This window comes from Triticum urartu, chromosome 2A (genome assembly GCF_056163025.1).
Source record: "Triticum urartu cultivar PI428250 chromosome 2A, HENAU_Tu73, whole genome shotgun sequence".
Classification (NCBI taxonomy): domain Eukaryota; kingdom Viridiplantae; phylum Streptophyta; class Magnoliopsida; order Poales; family Poaceae; genus Triticum; species Triticum urartu.
In genome coordinates, this window is record NC_141874.1 from 688,010,367 (window position 1) to 688,033,512 (window position 23,146).

General features: G+C 41.3%; 1 long non-coding RNA gene and 1 pseudogene across 24 annotated transcripts; one reads left to right on the top strand and one right to left on the bottom strand.

Annotated features, from left to right (window-relative positions):
* Positions 1 to 2,066: 2,066 nt before the first annotated feature.
* On the bottom strand, positions 2,067 to 9,348 carry LOC125539742 (uncharacterized). 24 transcript variants are annotated; one of them, XR_007297002.2, is made up of 11 exons: positions 8,812 to 9,347; positions 8,424 to 8,567; positions 8,106 to 8,206; positions 7,839 to 7,922; positions 7,451 to 7,534; positions 7,266 to 7,360; positions 6,791 to 6,870; positions 5,431 to 5,529; positions 2,862 to 3,838; positions 2,468 to 2,610; positions 2,067 to 2,280 (listed from the first exon to the last, which is right to left on the bottom strand). It is a non-coding gene; the product is annotated as an uncharacterized LOC125539742 (long non-coding RNA). The 24 variants fall into 24 exon arrangements; XR_007296993.2 differs by having other exon boundaries at positions 6,791 to 7,360; XR_007296984.2 differs by having other exon boundaries at positions 2,862 to 2,963; positions 3,086 to 3,838; positions 6,791 to 7,534.
* Positions 9,349 to 10,045: 697 nt separating this feature from the next.
* On the top strand, positions 10,046 to 10,671 carry LOC125537888 (thaumatin-like protein 1 pseudogene; annotated as a pseudogene).
* The last annotated feature ends 12,475 nt before the right edge of the window (positions 10,672 to 23,146 follow it).

Genomic DNA, 23,146 nt, shown 5'->3' on the forward strand with positions numbered 1-23,146 from the left:
CGGTACTACAGAACTTACATGATAGACCGTCATTTGAGACAGTTCAACAAAACAGTTGTTGATAAAATTATCTGAGACAGCACACCTGTGGCAGTTTTCTTGAAAGCCTCCTATGGTAATTAAGTTAGCCGAGATGATTTGTAATTTGAACTGGCAAGGTTTTATGCCCTCAACCGAGAACCCCCACCCTCCTCCTAGGACCGAAGACCTAGTTTTCACCTTAGGTGTCCTTCTCGCCGCCCACCACCGGCGCCATCTTGGTAGCCACATCCGTGTTGTGGCGGCTGGCGGCAGGAAGGCACCACCACCTCTTTAGCAAAACGACTTCTTTTACGGCATTGAGTGACACTCAGAGAAATATCCGCGGGGGCATGTCTACCCAAATGGCCTTATTGATACTGTTGTTTGCGAGGCTAGGCAACATCTTAGACCTCTGCCAGGTCTGGCGCCGGGTCAACGACCCCACAATGTTAGTGGTGGGAATGAAGGAAGTCATGGTGAAATGTATGTCGAGGTTATGTGCTTTTTTTTCGAAAAGAAGGATAACCCCTGGCCTTTGCATCTGGACAATGCATGCAATCATTTTATTAATTATTCATAAAAATCTTACAAAGCAACACATCAGGTAGTTTGGAGTAGTCCAGGCCATGGGCAGCCCGGCCCGAACGGTCCGACCCGACCCAGCCCAGCCAGACACTGCTCCCGGGGTCGGGCCCGGGCCCCGCCATTTTCGTGATTTACTAAAGGGGCCTGGCAGGCTTTTACACGTGCGGGCCGGGCTTGGGCCTGATTTTCTAGGCCTGACGCCCGGTCCGGGCCGGGCCCCGCCGTTTTCATGATTTACTAAAGGGGCCTGGCGGGCTTTTACACATGCGGGCTGGGCTTAGGCCTGATGCCCGGGCCGGGCCGGGCCCGGGCCTGGGTTTTTTTGCGTCGGGCTTGGCTAGGCCCGAACCAAAGCCCGGCCTGGCCCGAGAGATGGCCAGGTATAGTCTGGAGCCACCATCTTGGCAACATCTGTCGCTATTCCTATCCACTTGATGAAGGGGTACCGATTATCCGAGCCGAATAACAAACAGTCATCACACCAAAGCCTAACATCTAGAGCTGGAGGCCCCAACCAAGCCGTGTTGCTGGTGCACACACCAGTCGGACACACTCTCAGAGGCCGTCATCACCGTATTCCACCGATCCATCTCTAGAGCAGGCACTGACGCATCGACCTTATCGGGCCTGCCATCGACGCCACCAGGACGACAGATAACGTCACCATCCTGCACGTATCTATCCACACAAACCCGTCGTCGAAACTCCGCAGCGCCATGCCACCGAGATCCATCATTGGTCTTGCGGTAGATATAACACCGATCCTCCTCTTGTCCCCTCCAGTCAGCACTTGCTCCAAAACGATGCCCCAGGAGGGAGAACGACACCAAAGGCACCATCATCGTCCGATCCAGTAGACCCAGATCTATGGTTTTCCCCGGAATATCCCGATCGAGTTGACGTAACCATTCTAGCGCTCCGCAATGTTGCCTTTCCAAATTTTAAAATCAATCTTACAGTTTTCAGAAACTTGATGGTCAGCTATCCTAGATGGTTGCACGGTGCAACCGTCTACGATACAAATTTCACCATCTAGGATATAACACATGCATTATGTATGTTAGCGTCGGTTGCCAATTTCCTAGAGTAACGGGTGGTACGAAACTGTAGGTACCAAACTGGATATCTATGTTAAGTTAGTGGGCCAGGAGAATGTATGGTGTGCGTCCTCCTCTCCACATTTAATTGATCAATAACTAGTTACTAGCCATACCCGCGCGACGGCACGCCGCGTCCCATTGATACGGTACATGTGTATACTTTTTTGTTGGCTCATGTAATAAAAAGTAACAGCTCCATATGTGTAAGTTCGTAGTTATAATCTGTAGTACAAGAAAGCAAGCTATGGACAAGAACAATTTGGAAATGATACATTTATTATCACCACTAGATGACCCGGTTGCACCAATGGCGCAAGAAGCGAATTAGAAAGAATGTTAGTAGTGAGTAAGCAGGAGATGTAAATGGAAATATTATGCAATGTGGATTGTATTACATCATGTATTAACCACAAATCATGAAATCACCACCTCTGTACTAACAACCAACATTTTATCATAAGGAGTATCACAGGAGTGTTTACTTGCACATCAGGAGTATCACAATTACAACTAAAGAGGCATTGTCCTCACTGTTGTCCCTGAGCTCCACGCCTCACAACTTCTTCCTCCAGCTCTGCACATGACCCTCAGTTACAAACCTCGTCCCTCAGCAATTAGACGCCAATAGTTTACAAACTCCCATTTCCCATAGTAGATTGATTTACATGGCTACTCTCACCAATGAGAGGACCAAGCGCAGAAAAGATTCATAACTTTTGGAAGCAAACAATTATAGAGCTATGAGGTCTCTGAGCACTTACCATGCCTAATCGCATGAATCCAACAAATTTGCCAACTCAAATGCTACAAAGACCAAATGATGGTGTGAGGCACCTCACCATATACCATCGACTCTTACAATGATAGATCCATAGATCAGCGAGGATATTCATAACTGCTTCACCTAAGAAGGCCAAGATGCCATACACACAATTAGAGCCAAAACAAAACCTGAAGCAGTGGAAATAGCCATCCACTTGCTGTAGGAAATAATGAAATAACAAGCAAGAAGAAAGCAAAATGATGTCAGCAATGTATCAAACAATCGTACTGAAATGATCAATACACAAAAAAGGAAGCGATCTCTAGTTGTCAACGCACTGAATTTAGCAAAGGAAGATGTACATATAAATGACATGGTGACTAAATAATTACCTTAGATCATCTTAGGAAATGTTCCAGCAAAGAAGCCAATGACTTCTCTGTATCACCCATAGCATGAATTTTTCAACTTCAAATCGTATGATACCATGGACTCTGCATATGTTGATAGGACATAATAATTAGCCACAAAAAGAAGGGGTACGGATAACACATCGAAACTAAAAGCAGAGAGCAAATTTAATGCTTACAGCAAAGCATGGGCACAGATAACTTACCGGTTCATCTGCCACTACTTTATTATCTACAAAGAAACTAAAAGTCAAATGTACAACTAAATCAGGAATAAGAACACCATAAAACACTGGGCTTGGTCTGCATGCAAACCATTAATCTGATTGGAGATGGAAAATTAACCAAGATCGGATAAAGTCTGAAGGTAAGATATACGTACAGTCATTCAAGTAAATAACAGAAAGGTAACTACCAGATCATCATCTGTTCTAGGAACTCTGTATATATCTGTGTTTACAATATTTGGCAACAAAACTGACATACGAGGTATTTCTATTGACTAAAATAACCCATCTGTTGCAGAGCACACAACTTTTAGATACCTTTGATGAGCAATAAGATCTAAGTTGGCATAGAAATCAAATGCATGCTCAATCAAGGACTTTATAAATGAGGTAAAAACAAAGGAGAACACAGAGCTTATATTGACAACCAGGCAAAGTCTAGTACCTGGCCAATGCCTAGTAGTATGATGGGATATTACCCAATTGGAAATCATAAACGAAAAACTGATTACAAATAATAATGATATAATATTTATAAAAATTAATTCAAGAATTAAAATAAGCAAGCCCTGATTATACGTGAGTGCATACCAAAGTTTTGTGAGGTTAGGCAAGAATAATATTAATAAATTCAATAGTTTAGAAAGAGTGAAGAACAATATTAATCAATAGAAAGAGCGAAGAAATTACCTCCTTCTGTTCAGTAACACCGCCATGTACAAACCATATAACCTGCAGATTTCAAAAGAAAAATTTATGGCCTCATAAAAGTTGTGGCAGTCTTAAAAAGTTGGATCGTGAGATCCAACTTTTATATAACAAGTAATTTATATAGCAAATTTCACACTATATATTCTTTCTCATATCTTTTCTTAATGTCCGGTAACTCCATCCATATAGTTTATATAACAAGTAATTTGCATTCACACCCTCAGATCATCACTCTGTATAGGCAACAACAACTACCAGCCGTACGACACACTCTGTTCTACTAAACATGTCACGCATGGCTGGTATTCCAAAAGAGAGCAGTCACATGTGAAGAGGAGTCTCACTCAAGTAGGAGGTCATCATGTTGTGTTCTGTTTCTGGCCATTAGTCTCTAGGATTCATGTCCAGACTCCAAATTCCACTTTCTTGTGTATGCACAAAGGACAACTAATTGGACTCTGCATCTATAGTTTTCTGCTTCAACAGGTTAACAAGATTCATGTCCAGAATCCAAGTCACAGCTTTCTTGCTTATGTAGAAAGAGGGAAAGACAGTAATGCTCCATTGCCTTCTAGATTTATTACATTTAAAAGCTAGATAGTAGAGCCAGTTCCTACAGGTCAAGTAAATTCTACGCAAATAGTGCCCTGTAACCAGTATACACACACATTCAGACAAAAAGAAAAACATGGACATAAAAATTGTTGCACCCATGATTTCTACTGTATTGGCAACATCCATCCATTTATCTCTGTATATCCATGAAAGCAAGAGTCATCGTCAAAATGTTTGTCCGTTCAGCAAGCGAGCAGTTACTACAACGCTTCTATTGCCCACCCCTACTTAAATGATTTGAAGAGATTATGTCATAGGTGGTTCCAGTATGGTCTTTTAATAGGTTAATAAGTCATTTCTCGATAAGTTGATGCTTCCATGGTCTGTCCTGTGCACGGTGGGTTATTAGAAGACAAATATATCAAAACAAAGTGAGTATTAACCACACAAACACACACAATTTTGATATGAATAAATACGTGTGCACTAACACAACAATCACAAAGGATTAGCATATACCTTATCAGACCAAAAAGGACAGTCTTTATAACACCAAGTCACAATAAAAGAAATATAGTCTCCACAGAACAAAGAACTAACGAGGACCTTTTACACAAACTGAAGGTAGCATTAAAGGTACTAATTAACCCTGGGCATATAATAACATGTAGTCAAATAGCTGAATCAAGGAAATTTGATAGTAAGAAAAGAAATGGGGGCGTTCTACAACCATAGCTACAGTGTACATAACAAAAGTTAGCTGCTTGGGGAAAAAATGGATGCACCTTAGCTCAAATAACTTTTTCTAAGTTGATTATGTGCCAATCAAGAACATGAAAGTGAGTTAACAACACAATTGTATGTAAACAGGGAAAAAATCATAAGCATCAAAGAGTGTTGACGTACAAAGATCCTAGTATCGCATTTCAGGAACACTCATAACTTGGTCCATTCCAATGACCTTGTACATCCGATAAAAAAACTCCCAGCATGATTGCTGAGAACGGTTATCCTTCTTAACAAAGATCTGTTCAAAAAAAACATTAGAAAACACTAACCTTCACAACAGATGTGAAGTCATCATCCAAGATTATAATGTTGGAGCTTTCTTTAGCAACTTCTGTCCCTGACATGCCCATTGCAAGACCTATATCAACCTATACAACAGATCAAGCATTAGATACGAGAATAAAACAAAAGCTTCTGCAATATCAAGATAAATATATTAGATATGTAGTAGACAAGGCACATTCCGACCTTCTCTGAACTCGGTTGTATTAGTGATACAATGGAGTACCAAGCCAAATATCAGGATACATTTATGCTTATATCAAATATCCACAAAATGAACAATATGAAAACACATTCCTGGCATATATTATGGGAGTGTCTAATCAACAGACGTCTGTATTTAATTTTAGTTCAGGCCAGATTTTTGCCCATTGTCTGGTTGACTTGTGTACATACTTGTTTTCGCTTCATACGGTAGTTTTGGAAAAAAATCATCAAATTTCATTTGGGGCTCAGGTCGGGACTTTTTTCTCACAGTTTCTAGCGTCCTGCCCAGCCCAGATTGCGACGCAGCCCTCCCCAAACCAAAAAGAAGTGTGAATGAGCAAGGCAGGCAGAGGGGTGGCCTGTTGATTCAGAGCATCTGGCCCTGCCGCTTACATCGCCAATGCACCTGGGCAATTGACCAAGGTACCTCCCTCTTCCCCTGACTCTTCTATGATCCTACGTCCACGTGTAACCATTTTTTGAATGATATCTAGTCTAGAACATCACTGAACCGAACTCCATTGAAACTGAATTTTAGTACAACACCCGTGAAGTCCTACAAACCACCGCACCCTGCTAAAAAGTTCCAAACAGCAACAGCAAAGCTAGTTCACACTTGGGGGGGGGGGGGGGGGGGGGGGCTACATTCGGTGAATACTAAAAAAGAAAAGAAATAAGACTGAAACTGAGACCTGGGTGCTGATCCTTAGGGGTACTAAAGACTAATAACTGAAATGTATTGATCATCAGGTGTACAGAAGATTAAGAATCTTTGCAGCAGTTGATAACAACCCACGGAATAGTGGCAACGTGAAAATAACCACATTTAACTAAAGAGTAAATGACAACGACTACGGAAGTTTTTTTGAAGAAATAACTAAACTGAAAACGAAACAGACTGAAAAACGGTGAAACACTGAACTGTATGACTGAATTGTAAATGCATAAGCAAAAAATGAAGGGGGGAAAGGTTAGTAATGAAAGAAAGATAAAGTGAAACAATAAACCAAAAGATAAAACATATTTATCACATTATACAAGACTTACAACTGAAAGAATGAAAATATACAAAGAACATGGATAGAACAAGAAAGGGGGGCTAAGCAATCACTAACTAAGCAGCCACAAGGCACCACTCACCATGTAGCAACAGGAGAAGCAACTTCCCATTCCAGCGGCCCAACCTGCAATGCCTTCTCGCCAAAATTATCATGGACAAACTGAAAAAAAGTGAAGAGTAATCACTGAGATACTGAAATCGACATAGCGAATAACAAGACTGATAAATGAAAAATGATATGAAAACTGGAAAATGATTAATAGCAAGGCAAATTAATTATAAATTATAACTGATGAATGGACAATGAGGATTATCGATACATAGTGATACTAACAACTAACAAGGCTGAAAGTAGAGAATACATGGATGTTGATGGCTAAAAACACTACTAAATAATAAAACATGGAGACTGAAGACTGAAAATTGACGACTGATGAATGAAGAATGAGAAGACTTAATACTGAATAAGAGGTCGTCACCATGGAAGCTCAGAACTGAATAACAAGAAAATGAATAATGCAAAAAAAATTGTAGCATAAGGCAGATATAACCAACCTCAATTTGTGAGACATCTACATACATAGAGCCTTAGTGGTAATAGTATTTTTGTGAGCGAAGAAAGTAGTGAAATATGCCGCACACAATGTTCTCTGCGTGAAATTTCAGATCTACATACATAGAGCTCATAGCAACACAAAAATATAGAATTAACAACAGACGACGCCGACCGACGGGGATACCTTGAGATCTTTGTTGAGCTTTCCAACAAGTGCCAGCAAAAGGGTGGTTTTGCCACAGCCCGAGGGTCCATGACAAGCGTCATCCTGCATGCATTGCACAAACAGATTGGCATTGCATCGATCATTTGCATATATACTGTACTAAATTACTGATGATGGGGAAGGAAGGAAGGAAAGAGGTCAGTAACCCAATGTTACGCAAAAGTTCTTATTAATTGGTTAAAAAATCAAACCACCTTGAAGCCCCCCGTTGTTAAAAAATCTCCCAAAATGATGCTAGCTTATTTTCACATGCCTGGGTTACATTTCCAATAACTAAAACAACATGCACATATCAAGCAAGACAAAAAAATTAGTAGGAACATAAAATCTGTATACTCAGGCTTACTTTCGTAATTGTCATTCATAGTGTGAATAATTTGTATGCCTTTGCAGCAACTTCAAGTTCATCTTCAGTAGTTTACATCAAGGTCTAGTATCATATCAAAATAATATTTCAGACTCAGTACTATACAAAAATACAACAGACTATTGTATCCACCAAAAGATTGTCCAATTTAAAATTTATAAATCGAAACCAAAAGGCAGTAACTTCATGAGTTGTGATCTATGAGCACATAAATATCTCAATAGCAGCTGAAAAGAAGTCACGCACAGCTTCTAACCATATGTATACCGGGTGGACGTCTTCGCTTCGTGCAAATCTTTCTGTCTTTTTGTGGCCATCACAACTTCTTCAATTTTTCGCTTTAAAACCTACATGGAGCAGGCTGCCATAAATATCTTCGCTGTTAAAAGGATCATAGCAGCTCAAGAAAGTATAGCTATAATTTCACATGGCCTAATTATAACAGTAGACAGTCTACAAAAGAAAGATCATCCGGACATTTTATCAGGCTGCTAGTGTTCATTAGCTTGGGCATGGATACATGTGATAAACAGCAGGAAGGAAGAAGGATAATGGGCTAGATACCTGGGGGGCAATCTGCTATGGCTGGAGCTCAAGGCCAGGTGCCGTCAAGGAAGTTGAGGCGGAGAAGATGACGACCAAGTGTGTGCGGATCCTCGGCACATCTCTGCCTCGTCCAGCCCCGAGGGCACGCACTACTCACTGAACCTGCATGTGAACCAACATCAAATTGGTAAGACACATATTTCAGATAGGTGGGTGTCCAAGGGGAAAATTTGTGAAACACGAAAGTGCAGAGAAGACCACCACTACCCACATCATCAGAAGTAAATCCCCTATTTCCATACAACCAATCATGTTACTTAAATCAAGTATCACCACCACAATTTTTTCTGCAGGTATGAACAAGAAAGAATACAGTGAAGAAAAATGAGCATGTATGACCTTTTACCTTGCTATATTCAGACTAATTTGGTGAGCTATCAAGTATGGAAGGAGAGAAGCAGGTTCCCCCTCCTCTGGTGGCCCCTGACCCATCACCAGCCACCATCCTTGCTGCTGCTTCCCTCACCTTCGTCCTCCTCACTCTCAATTGCGCGGATCCGGCAGCAGATCCTCCTCCGCGATCTGGAGCGATGGCCAACGAGGAGAGCGGCAGAGAACAAGGCCGGCGAGACAGGGAAGAGGAGGGGCTCGCGGCAGGGGCCTCCTCGTTCGGCGGAGAGAGGGGGCTTGGGGAGGTCGATGGCGAGGGTGCGCTAGGCCATGGCGGCAGAACCCTAGCCCGAATCCTAGCGGCAGGGGAGGGTGGAGACTTTGAGCACCGGATCTGTACGGAGGGTTGGAGGCGCGGATCTTGGGGAGCTCGGGGGCGTGCGGCGGCCGGAGCCGGCCGGCATGGGTAGGGGCGATGGGGAGAGAGAGGGGTTAGCGAGAGAGAGAGAGAGAGAGGGGGGGAATCTTTCAGCAAAGATGTGGCAAAATCTGGGTTACAGCCAAAATAGGGGCAAATTCTTAAACTGCAAAATAAGGTGTGGCAAATCCTCAAATTCCCCCACAACTAATCCCATGCAGAAGACTGCTTCGCTCCAAAAACTCGTGCCGGTGCATGCCAACTGCAGAAGCGAATCATAGACCAGCCAATCCATGCACCATTACAGTGCAGCACATCATCTCCGACTCTCAACTAATCAGGAACTAAACATTTTCTCCCCGCACCTCACAAAAAAAACATTTTCTCCCTGTGCATGATGATCTCGGTGGGCCGGGTACGGCAACATGAAAGGACAGATAAGTGGAAGCGGCTCGGGCATGTCCGTCATGGTCACCTCCGAGTCAGGTCAGGCGGAGGAGCAGGCTTGCCAGAGCGTCGACGACGGACTATCGGAGAGCTGAGGGGGGACGTGCATGAGAGAGGTAAAGGGAGAAGACATCACCTTGATTTGGCCGCTGTAGAGAATGCACACAAACCTGCACCCGCACCCTCCATGCATCAAGCATGCACGCACACACACATACACCTAGCGTTTCATCACAGAGCCAAGAGAGCGAGCAGGATGCAGCCGTCCTGTGCTCAGCATCCTGCAGTTGACGCTCGCAATGTAAATACTTCTTGCTCAATATTGGGGCTGTTAAATACCCGGTTACTATTAGTACAACTTATGATAATCAGTGGACAATTGGTAATGGCGAGCAGGAGCACGACAGGCGACACTAACCATGAAACGAACAATTGCAACTACACTGTGTGACCGGGCATCCTCACAAACGCGGCCGCCGCGCAGCAGCCCACCACCGGTTTCGTGCTCCCCGGGCCAGTCGCGCACCATGGCCGTCACGAATGGCTGGTCCGACCGCATCTGGGGATGCGCCACCGACGATTGTGGCTTTGGCGCCGTCGAGTGCTCTGGCCACGGCGCCGCACCACCGGCCACACTGGCCGATTAATTCTCACTTCTGGCGGGGCCGACGACTTCTACAACGTGAGCCTCGTGGTCGACTACAACATGCCGATGGTGGTCGCGCCGCCGAACGCAAACTGCGAGCAAACGGGCTACCCCACCGACCTGAACGGGTCATGCCCGCCGGAGCTCCGAGTCGTCGTGGCCCACGTGAAGGTGGCATGCTTGGACCTGGAGCGCATGTGAAACGTTTGGGGTGGAGGCGTACTGTTGCAGCAGCGCCCACGACACGCCGGCGACGTGCGCTCCCACGGCCCCTGTGGCTCTTCAAGGCCACGTGCCCGCGCGACTATAGCTATGCCTGTGAGGATGGGAGTGTCTACAATGGCGTCCTCGTCCTCTCACAATAATCGCTACTCTACTTCTATCGCTCCTTCTCTTCTCTGCTGCATTTCCACCGCGGCTACATCGCAGATGCTCGCATCCTCTACCACGACAACCGAATTATTGGCTTCCCATCATCAAGGCACATGATCCCTGCGCGCTGGCACCAGGCCGTCGTTGACCGTCCCCTATGCCTACGCGGCCGGCTAGGTCATGGCGCGCTCCACGCACGCCGAACGACCCGACGTGCAGGACAGCGCTGCTCTCCAGCTTCTGCGCCGACGTGCTCTTCAGCACACTCACCCGGCCACCGGTGAGACAAATGGGGGGTGGATGGTTCTCAGCCGATTTTCACTCTCTGGAAAAGCCACAGGAGAAGCACCTAGGCCTTACGATTTTAGCATGGCGATGAATCAACCAGAACCATCGACAGAAGCAACAATCCAGAAAACATGGTCAAAGCGGCACCGCCAAAAAAGGCTAGGCATCTCGTACGTGGATTCGGCGGAAACAAACACGCGTGCAGAGGCAAACACACATCAACCCACACGTGCCTTGCAAGTCAACGATGGCCCACATACAACATGGATGGCTAAACCCACACGCAAGAAACCCAATCACGTTATGAAAATTTACATGAGAGACTTACGGCCACACAAACGTTTCTACACAGCTACATCCCAAAATAATACACGTGTCCACGATGCATACGCCCAGAAGTTGCTATCAACCAAGTGGTAAACTGTGAGAACTTAAGCTTCGTTAGATATAGTGTTCTGGGTATGCTCCCCGTATTATAAGTACATAATACCACTGTGATGTAAAAATGTATGGTTAGTTTTGGTGGTGAGCTACATCCTATTCCCCGCCTCCGCCCCTAAGAAAAGACTATGGTTCCTCTACCTCCCGCCGGTGCCGCCGCAGGTCTATCTCGTCTTCGATGACCTTCGGGCCATGGCGGCGTGATGGATTGCCGGTGGAAGGGCTCTGTTTTCATATGTTTCTTCAAGTTTTATTAGGGTTTTTGTTCTGCTCAAGAAGACGAGATGGCGGCGGCTCCCTGAAGATGGAATAATGTTCTTCCCGCCTAGCCCCCGTTCTGGTGGTGTGTCTAGTATCATTGGTGGGTGTGTGGAGATGCGTCTTCGACGGATCTGTTCTTGATGGATTTGCTCGAATCTGGTCGTGTAGTTCATCTACTTCGTGTGTCTTCAGGTTGGATTCTTCCGATCTACGTTACTCTTCATCGGTGGCGGTTGTTGTTCTGCAGCGCTGGTCCTATGGGGCCTTAGCACGACGACTTCCCGATTGTCTACTACAACAACTTTTGCCCGACTCTAGTGAGGGAAGGGCGATGACGGCGGCGCGCCTTCGGCTCGCTTTTAGTGATTGTAGTCGTCGCTAGGTGGTCTACAGACTTGGATGTAATTTTTACGGAGCTGCTAAAAATTAGTCAACTGAGACTTCGCGAAGTCTCAGTTGACTGTGCGACCGTTCGATCTCGTGTTGCTTGTAGATTTGCGCTGGCCCGCTTTTGTCTTTGTTTCTGCATGTGTATGTCACGGACTGGCCCGTGTTGCTTGTTTTTTTTGGAGCGATTTTTCCAATGTTTTGTTTGGGCCGGCCTTGATTCGCACGAGCGTCTCGTGTTTTCTTTTTGTAGGTTGGGGGATAGGCATCCCGAGGTAATTAAGACGAGGGAATTGGCAGTCGTAAGTCCATTTCATCCTCTTTCTCTCTCTATCCTTTGTCTCTAAAAATCCGAAGATCTCTGAAGCGAATCGAAGAGAATTCGCAGTGCTCCTCCACAGCCAAGAGAGGATGGGCCACGCTGGGTGTGGAGTGAGTGCAATCCCATCTTTTCTTTTTCTTTGTTGTTTGTTAGTTGGTGAGATGCATTAGATCCGAGTGTATTTTTTGGGTTCCATTGTTTGTTTGGATCAAGTCCAGATTAGTAGATTTGAAGCATAGAATTGTCCATTTTTTATTCAACCGGGGGTGGTAATGTAGTGCATATATATGAGGGGATTTAGAGTCTAGATTAGTAGCTTTGAAGTATAGTCAGTCCATTTTTGTCTGTATGCTTCTTGCTTCAGACGTCCAAGTCTCAAGAGTGGTTCTCTCATATCCCCTAATTTAGACTTCAGACGTCTAGATATATTACTCATCCATCACCTAGGGAGAGGTTCAGTCCCTTGTTTGTTTATTTTAGTCCAGGTTAGTAGCTTTTGAAGAATATGATTTTCAGCAGAAACACTTTTTTCTGTGAACATGTTTGAGGAATATTACTTAAATCAAATCCCCTCATATGTATTTGCTGAAGCTATCACTAAGGGTGGTTCAGTCCTTTGTTTGTTTATTTAGATTACCATATTTATTTAGTAGCATGTCTTTTCTAAAAGAAAGAGTGATTATCACGGAATATACCAGTAGGAGTGGGTATCTTTTATTTGTTTTTTCAGAACCCATATCTAACCAGTAGGATGTTTTTTGAAATATTTTCTTTTGTAAACAAGAAAGATTACTACTGAAATGTATCACTAGAGATTACACTAAAATCTTTTCTCTCTGTAGAATGTATTAGTAGCACGTTTACTTGTTTTTGCCATTTTTTTCCTGAGACCCTATTTAATTAGTAGCATGTTCAATTTTTTTTCATGGAATCAAAAGATAATGATTATTGTAACTAAGTTCCTAGCAGCAGCATGTCTTTTCAGTTTTCTTTTTTTGCTTAAACCATATGAATCAGTAAGATGTTCATTTTGTGTGTGTATGAATCAAGATATTATGGTATCTTGATATATTCATCTTTTTTTATCTCCTCATCGTAATGTAATTTTTTTGATAAATGATCATTATCTAGAAATCCTTTTTGTTCAGAAGCATACAAGTATCGCACTAAAAATCATTAGCCGAATACGTATGCGTCTCACTAGCACAAAATTATGTTTTGGCGGCTTTTTTATGTGCACAGGAGATGGTTTGCAGAGTTTGCATGAGCCCTTGCTACCGCGAGAGCAAGTCAAGCGGCATTAGCATGTATATCTGGAAAGAGTTAAAAACGCAGGGGTAAATCAGCAACCTCTTCTCTTTTTTTTCGTTGTATGATCCTCATTTTTTTAGTTTGTACTCATCATCATGGAATATATTAATTTGTGAAGCGGAAGGGAGCCCCTAGTTTAACTAGTTGTTTACATTGAATTTTTTTAATCGAGCACGTCATGCTCTTCTGATGCATTTTTCCGAACCCATGTAGAATTTAGAATGTGGAGTGTAGATTTTTGTAGGATTTCAGGGTTTTGATGTTCATGTTTCAAAACCATGTAGGCTTGTTGCTTGTTCCTGCCATTTCCTGTGAATCATGTTCCAGTCCTTAGTCATGCCTGGTAATATATACTAGTTTCGGGACTGAATTTTTAGGTTGTAGCAGCTTGAACTTTTTATACTAGTGCTTGATGCGTCACGCAGATTCATGATTGTTTTTTTGTGTGTTACAATCTTTTTTTATCCAGTCAAGAACACACATACTGTCATAATAGGTATTTTTTACTTTTCAATTTTCCGGCCATGAATTTTTTCATAACCATGAGGATGTTTTTTCTAAATTGTTTTACAATGATTATTTTACTTCATTTTTTTGGTTTTCACTTTTTTCCGTGTCAACAAAACAGATTGTGCCATGCAACAAAAGGAATAGTTTCAAATATGCTGAAGTTTAAGGCAAACAAACGGACATACACCGTCAAGTGTCACAAGTGGCCCAGAGAGAGTGCAATGTACAGTAGTGGGTGGAGGAAGTTAATTTAGGCAACAAGTTGGGGAAGGGTTAGCTGGTTCTCTTCTACTTGAACCAGCCTTCCCCAAGGGCAGTTGTCTGCGTGATTCAATTCAGGAATGGCTATGAAGATGAAGGATCTGAGGATGAGGATGACTACATGGAAGTTTCATATGAAGAAGACGAGGATGGAGAAGCCAACAATATCGATGATGACGACATGATTCGCACTAGGGGGCTTGAGCTGACTCAGGAAGAGGAGTCAGATCTAGAAGGGCTCCTTCCACTCAACAATGGGTTCATAGGGTTGCCATTTGTGAGCTGCCTCATGAGGACTGATGTTCTTTAGGGAGCATGGCATGTATCCATTTTCTCACTGTTTTGTCTCTCTCTTTCTTCTTTTTTGCATGTATAGTTTTTAAGTAGGAGGTGCAAACACTTTTGTTCTATGTTAATCCTGAAACTAGGATCTTTTGCATTAGTGATACTGTTATTTCTGAAATTTTGCTTTTACTTTTGTTTTTATTAGTTTAATTATAACTCAAAACCTTTCTTGAAATCTGGAAATGTTTTTACTTTTTGTTGCTAGTTTTAATCTGAAACTGCTTTTTAATTTGTTTTTTGTTAAACTTTTTTGTGGCGCACAGAAAATCCCCAAGAAAGTTGTTGTTGTTGTTACTTTTGAGGAGCGGGGTGTCGTGGACATTTATGTTGATGGTGGGAAATTCAGAAAAATCATGTACCACACTTCTGATGACGATCGCATTGTTTTTGTTTGACAAAAAGAAAAATGCATATGGTTTATGTTTGTGTTTGACGGACCTGGATGTAATTTTTATGGAGCTGCTAAAAATCAGTCGACTGAGACTTCGCGAAGTCTCAGTCGACTGTGCAGCCGTTCGATCTCGTGTTGCTTGTAGATTCGCGCTGGCCCGCTTTTGTCTTTGTTTATGCCTGTGTATGTCACGGACTGGCCCGTGTTGCTTGTTTTTTTTGTTGGAGCGATTTTTCCAATGTTTTGATTGGGCCGGCCTTGATTCGCACGAGGGTCTCATGTTTTCTTTTTCTAGGCTGGGGGATAGGCATCCCGAGGTAATTAAGATGAGGGAATTGGCAGTCGTAAGTCCATTTCATCCTCTTTCTCTCTCTATCTGTTGTCTCTGAAAATCCGAAGATCTCTGAAGCGAATCAAAGAGAAATCGCAGTGCTCCTCCACAGCCAACGAGAGGATGGGCCACGCTGGGTGTGGAGTGAGTGCAATCCCATCTTTTCTTTTTCTTTGTTGTTTGTTAGTTGGTGAGATGCATTAGATCCGAGTGGATTTTTTGGGTTCCATTGTTTGTTTGGATCAAGTCCAGATTAGTAGATTTGAAGCATAGAATTGTCCATTTTTTATTCAATCGGGGGTGGTAATGTAGTGCATATACATGAGGGGATTTAGAGTCTAGATTAGTAGCTTTGAAGTATAGTCAGTCCATTTTTGTCTGTACGCTTCTTGCTTCAGACGTCCAAGTCTCAAGAGTGGTTCTCTCATATCCCCTAATTTAGATTTCAGACGTCTAGATATATTACTGATCCATCACCTAGGGAGAGGTTCAGTCCCTTGTTTGTTTATTTTAGTCCAAGTTAGTAGCTTTTGAAGAATATGATTTTCAGCAGAAACACTTTTTTCTGTGAACATGTTTGAGGAATATTACTTAAATCAAATCCCCTCATATGTATTTGCTGAAGCTATCACTAAGGGTGGTTCAGTCCTTTGTTTGTTTATTTAGATTACCATATTTATTTAGTAGCATGTCTTTTTTAAAAGAAAGAGTGATTATCACGGAATGTACCAGTAGGAGTGGGTATCTTTTATTTGTTTTTTCAGAACCCATATCTAACCAGTAGGATGTTTTTTGAAATATTTTCTTTTGTAAACAAGAGAGATTACTACTGAAATGTATCACTAGAGATTACACTGAATTTTTTTTCTCTGTAGAATGTATTAGTAGCATGTTTACTTGTTTTTGCCATTTTTTGCCGAGACCCAATTTAATTAGTAGCATGTTCAATTTTTTTCATGGAATCAAAAGATAATGATTACTGTAACTAAGTTCCCAGCAGCAGCATGTCTTTTCTGTTTTCTTTTTTTGCTTAAACCATATGAATCAGTAAGATGTTCATTTTTTGTGTGTATGAATCAAGATATTATGGTCTCTTGATATATTCATCTTTTTTATCTCCTCATCGTAATGTATTTTTTTTGATAAATGATCATTATCTAGAAATCCTTTTTGTTCAGAAGCATACAAGTATCGCACTAAAAATCATTAGCCGAATATGTATGCGTCTCACTAGCACAAATTTATGTTTTGGCGGCTTTTCTATGTGCACAGGAGATGGTTTGCAGAGTTTGCATGAGCCCTTGCTACCGCGAGAGCAAGTCAAGCGGCATTAGCATGTATATCTGGAAAGAGTTAAAAACGCAGGGGCAAATCAGCAGCCTCTTCTCTTTTTTTTCGTTGGATGATCCTCATTTTTTTAGTTTGTACTCATCATCATGGAATATATTAATTTTTGAAGCAGAGGGGAGCCCCTAGTTTAACTAGTTGTTTACATTGAATTTTTTTAATCGAGCACGTCATTCTCTTCTGATGCATTTTTCCCAACCAATGTAGAATTTAGAATGTGGAGTGTAGATTTTTGTAGGATTTCAGGGTTTTGATGTTCATGTTTCAAAACCATGTAGGCTTGTTGCTTGTTCCTGCCATTTCCTCTGAATCATGTTCCAGTCCTTAGTCATGCCAGGTAATATATACTAGTTTCTGGACTGAATTTTTAGGTTGTAGCAGCTTGAACTTTTTATACCGGTGCTTGATGCGTCACGCAGATTCATGATTGTTTTTTTTGTGTGTTACAATCTTTTTTTATCCAGTCAAGAACACACATACTGTCATAATAGGTATTTTTTACTTTTCAATTTTCCGGCCATGAATTTTTTCATAACCATGAGGATGTTTTTTTAAATTGTTTTACAATGATTATTTTACTTCATCTTTTTGGTTTTCACTTTTTTCCGTGTCAACAAAACAGATTGTGCCATGCAACAAAAGGAATAGTTTCAAATATGCTGAAGTTTAAGGCAAACAAACGGACATACACCGTCAAGTGTCACAAGTGGCCCAGAGAGAGTGCAATGTACAGGAGTGAGTGGAGGAAGTTAATTTAGGCAACAAGTTGGGGAAGGGTTAGCTGGTTCTCTTCTACTTGAACCAGCCTTCCCCAAGGGCAGTTGTCTGCGTGATTCAATTCAGGAATGGCAATGAAGATGAAGGATCTGAGGATGAGGTTGACTACATGGAAGTTTCATATGAAGAAGACGAGGATGGAGAAGACAACAACAGCGATGATGACGACATGATTCACACTAGGGGGCTTGAGCTGACTCAGGAAGAGGAGTCAGATCTAGAAGGGCTCCTTCCACTCAACAATGGGTTCATAGGGTTGCCATTTGTGAGCTGCCTCATGAGGACTGATGTTCTTTAGGGAGCATGGCATGTATCCATTTTCTCACTGTTTTGTCTCTCCCTTTTTTCTTTTTTGCATGTATAGTTTTTAAGTAGGAGGTGCAAACACTTTTGTTCTATGTTAATCCTGAAACTGGGATCTTTTGCATTAGTGATACTGTTATTTCTGAAATTTTGCTTTTACTTTTGTTTTTATTAGTTTAATTATAACTCAAAACCTTTCTTGAAATCTGGAAATGTTTTTACTTTTTGTTGCTAGTTTTAATCTGAAACTGCTTTTTAATTTGTTTTTTGTTAAACTTTTTTGTGGCGCACAGAAAATCCCCAAGAAAGTTGTTGTTGTTGTTACTTTTGAGGAGCGGGGTGTTGTGGGCATTTATGTTGATGGTGGGAAATTCAGAAAAATCATGTACCACACTTCTGATGATGATCGCATTGTTTGTGTTTGATAGAAAGAAAAATGCATATGGTTTATGTTTGTGTTTGACGGACCTGGATGTAATTTTTACGGAGCTGCTAAAAATCAATCGACTGAGACTTCGCGAAGTCTCAGTCGACTGTGCAGCCGTTCGATCTCGTGTTGCTTGTAGATTCGCGCTGGCCCGCTTTTGTCTTTGTTTATGCCTGTGTATGTCACGGACCGGCACGTGTTGCTTGTTTTTTTTGTTGGAGCGATTTTTCCAATGTTTTGATTGGGCCGGCCTTGATTCGCACGAGCGTCTCCTGTTTCTTTTTCTAGGCTGGGGGATAGGCATCCCGAGGTAATTAAGACGAGGGAATTGGCAGTCGTAAGTCCATTTCATCCTCTTTCTCTCTCTATCTGTTGTCTCTGAAAATCCGAAGGTCTCTGAAGCGAATCGAAGAGAAATCGCAGTGCTCCTCCACAGCCAACGAGAGGATGGGCCACGCTGGGTGTGGAGTGAGTGCAATCCCATCTTTTCTTTTTCTTTGTTGTTTGTTAGTTAGTGAGATGCATTAGATCAGAGTGGATTTTTTGGGTTCCATTGTTTGTTTGGATCAAGTCCAGATTAGGAGATTTGAAGCATAGAATTGTCCATTTTTTATTCAACCGGGGGTGGTAATGTAGTGCATATATATGAGGGGATTTAGAGTCTAGATTAGTAGCTTTGAAGTATAGTCAGTCCATTTTTGTCTGTACGCTTCTTGCTTCAGACGTCCAAGTCTCAAGAGTGGTTCTCTCATATCCCCTAATTTAGACTTCAAACGTCTAGATATATTACTGATCCATCACCTAGGGAGAGGTTCAGTCCCTTGTTTGTTTATTTTAGTCCAGGTTAGTAGCTTTTGAAGAATATGATTTTTGGCAGAAACACTTTTTTCTGTGAACATGTTTGAGGAATATTACTTAAATCAAATCCCCTCATATGTATTTGCTGAAGCTATCACTAAGGGTGGTTCAGTCCTTTGTTTGTTTATTTAGATTACCATATTTATTTAGTAGCATGTCTTTTTTAAAAGAAAGAGTGATTATCACGGAATGTACCAGTAGGAGTGGGTATCTTTTATTTGTTTTTTCAGAACCCATATCTAACCAGTAGGATGTTTTTTGAAATATTTTCTTTTGTAAACAAGAGAGATTACTACTGAAATGTATCACTAGAGATTACACTGAAATCTTTTTTCTCTGTAGAATGTATTAGTAGCATGTTTACTTGTTTTTGCCAGTTTTTTTCCTGAGACCCTATTTAATTAGTAGCATGTTCAATTTTTTTTCGTGGAATCAAAAGATTATGATTACTGTAACTAAGTTCCCAGCAGCAGCATGTCTTTTCAGTTTTGTTTTTTTGCTTAAACCATATGAATCAGTAAGATGTTCATTTTTTGTGTGTATGAATCAAGATATTATGGTCTCTTGATAGATTCATCTTTTTTTATCTCCACATTGTAATGTAATTTTTTTTGATAAATGATCATTATCTAGAAATCCTTTTTGTTCAGAAGCATACAAGTATCGCACTAAAAATCATTAGCCGAATACGTATGCGTCTCAGTAGCACAAATTTATGTTTTGGCGGCTTTTTTATGTGCACAGGAGATGGTTTGCAGAGTTTGCATGAGCCCTTGCTACCGCGAGAGCAAGTCAAGCGGCATTAGCTTGTATATCTGGAAAGAGTTAAAAACGCAGGGGTAAATCAACAGCCTCTTCTCTTTTTTTTGTGGTATGATCCTCATTTTTTTAGTTTGTACTCATCATCATGGAATATATTAATTTTTGAAGCAGAGGGGAGCCCCTAGTTTAACTAGTTGTTTACATTGAATTTTTTTAATCGAGCACATCATGCTCTTCTGATGCATTTTTCCGAACCCATGTAGAATTTAGAATGTGGAGTGTAGATTTTTGTAGGATTTCAGGGTTTTGATGTTCATGTTTCAAAACCATGTAGGCTTGTTGCTTGTTCCTGCCATTTCCTGTGAATCATGTTCCAGTCCTTAGTCATGCCTGGTAATATATACTAGTTTCGGGACTGAATTTTTAGGTTGTAGCAGCTTGAACTTTTTATACCAGTGCTTGATGCATCACGCAGATTCATGATTGTTTTTTTGAGTGTTACAATCTTTTTTTATCCAGTCAAGAACACACATACTGCCATAATAGGTATTTTTTACTTTTCAATTTTCCGGCCATGAATTTTTTCATAACCATGAGGATGTTTTTTCTAAATTGTTTTACAATGATTATTTTACTTCATTTTTTTGGTTTTCACTTTTTTCCGTGTCAACAAAACAGATTGTGCCATGCAACAAAAGGAATAGTTTCAAATATGCTGAAGTTTAAGGCAAACAAACGGACATACACCGTCAAGTGTCACAAGTGGCCCAGAGAGAGTGCAATGTACGGGAGTGGGTGGAGGAAGTTAATTTAGGCAACAAGTTGGGGAAGGGTTAGCTGGTTCTCTTCTACTTGAACCAGCCTTCCCCAAGGGCAGTTGTCTGCGTGATTCAATTCAGGAATGACAATGAAGATGAAGGATTTGAGGATGAGGATGACTACATGGAAGTTTCATATGAAGAAGACGAGGATGGAGAAGCCAACAACAGCGATGATGACGACATGATTCGCACTAGGGGGCTTGAGCTGACTCAGGAAGAGGAGTCAGATCTAGAAGGGCTCCTTCCACTCAACAATGGGTTCATAGGGTTGCCATTTGTGAGCTGCCTCATGAGGACTGATGTTCTTTAGGGAGCATGGCATGTATCCATTTTCTCACTGTTTTGTCTCTCTCTTTTTTCTTTTTTGCATGTATAGTTTTTAAGTAGGAGGCGCAAACACTTTTGTTCTATGTTAATCCTGAAACTGGGATCTTTTGCATTAATGAAACTGTTATTTCTGAAATTTTGCTTTTACTTTTGTTTTTATTAGTTTAATTATAACTCAAAACCTTTCTTGAAATCTGGAAATGTTTTTTACTTTTTGTTGCTAGTTTTAATCTGAAACTGCTTTTTAATTTGTTTTTTGTTAAACTTTTTTGTGGCGCACAGAAAATCCCCAAGAAAGTGTTGTTGTTACTTTTGAGGAGCGGGGTGTTGTGGGCATTTATGTTGATGGTGGGAAATTCAGAAAAATCATGTACCACACTTCTGATGACGATCGCATTGTTTGTGTTTGACAGAAAGAAAAATGCATATGGTTTATTTTTGTGTTTGACGGACCTGGATGTAATTTTTACGGAGCTGCTAAAAATCAGTCGACTGAGACTTCGCGAAGTCTCAGTCGACTGTGTAGCCGTTCGATCTCGTGTTGCTTGTAGATTCGCGATGGCCCGCTTTTGTCTTTGTTTATGCCTGTGTATGTCACGGACCGACCCGTGTTGCTTGTTTTTTTTGTTGGAGCGATTTTTCCAATGTTTTGATTGGGCTAGCCTTGATTCGCACGAGCGTCTCATGTTTTCTTTTTGTAGGCTGGGGGATAGGCATCCCGAGGTAATTAAGACGAGGAATTGGCAGTCGTAAGTCCATTTCATCCTCTTTCTCTCTCTATCCTTTGTCTCTGAAAATCCGAAGATCTCTGAAGCGAATCGAAGAGAAATCGCAGTGCTCCTCCACAGCCAATGAGAGGATGGGCCACGCTGGGTGTGGAGTGAGTGCAATCCCATCTTTTCTTTTTCTTTGTTGTTTGTTAGTTGGTGAGATGCATTAGATCCGGGTGGATTTTTTGGGTTCCATTGTTTGTTTGGATCAAGTCCAGATTAGTAGATTTGAAGCATAGAATTGTCCATTTTTTATTCAACCGGGGGGGGGGGGGTAATGTAGTGCATATATATATGTGGGGATTTTGAGTCCAGATTAGTAGCTTTGAAGTATAGTCAGTCCATTTTTGTCTGTACGCTTCTTGCTTCAGACGTCCAAGTCTCAAGAGTGGTTCTCTCATATCCCCTAATTTAGACTTTAGACGTCTAGATATATTACTGATCCATCACCTAGGGAGAGGTTCACTCCCTTGTTTGTTTATTTTAGTCCAGGTTAGTAGCTTTTGAAGAATATGATTTTTGGCAGAAACACTTTTTTTTGTGAACATGTTTGAGGAATATTACTTGAATCAAATCCCCTCATATGTATTTGCTGAAGCTATCACTAAGGGTGGTTCAGTCCTTTGTTTGTTTATTTAGATTACCATATTTATTTAGTAGCCTGTCTTTTTTAAAAGAAAGAGTGATTATCACGGAATGTACCAGTAGGAGTGGGTATCTTTTATTTGTTTATTTAGAACCCATATCTAACCAGCAGGATGTTTTTTGAAATATTTTCTTTTGTAAACAAGAGAGATTACTACTGAAATGTATCACTAGAGATTACACTGAAATCTTTTTTCTCTGTAGAATGTATTAGTAGCATGTTTACTTGTTTTTGCCAGTTTTTTTGCTGAGACCCTATTTAATTAGTAGCATGTTCAAATTTTTTTCGTGGAATCAAAAGATAATGATTACTGTAACTAAGTTCCCAGCAGCAGCAAGTCTTTTTAGTTTTCTTTTTTTGCTTAAACCATATGAATCAGTAAGATGTTCATTTTTTGTGTGTATGAATCAAGATATTATGGTCTCTTGATAGATTCATCTTTTTTTATCTCCTCATCGTAATGTAATTTTTTTTGATAAATGATCATTATCTATAAATCCTTTTTGTTCAGAAGCATACAAGTATCGCACTAAAAATCATTAGCCGAATATGTATGCGTCTTACTAGCACAAATTTATGTTT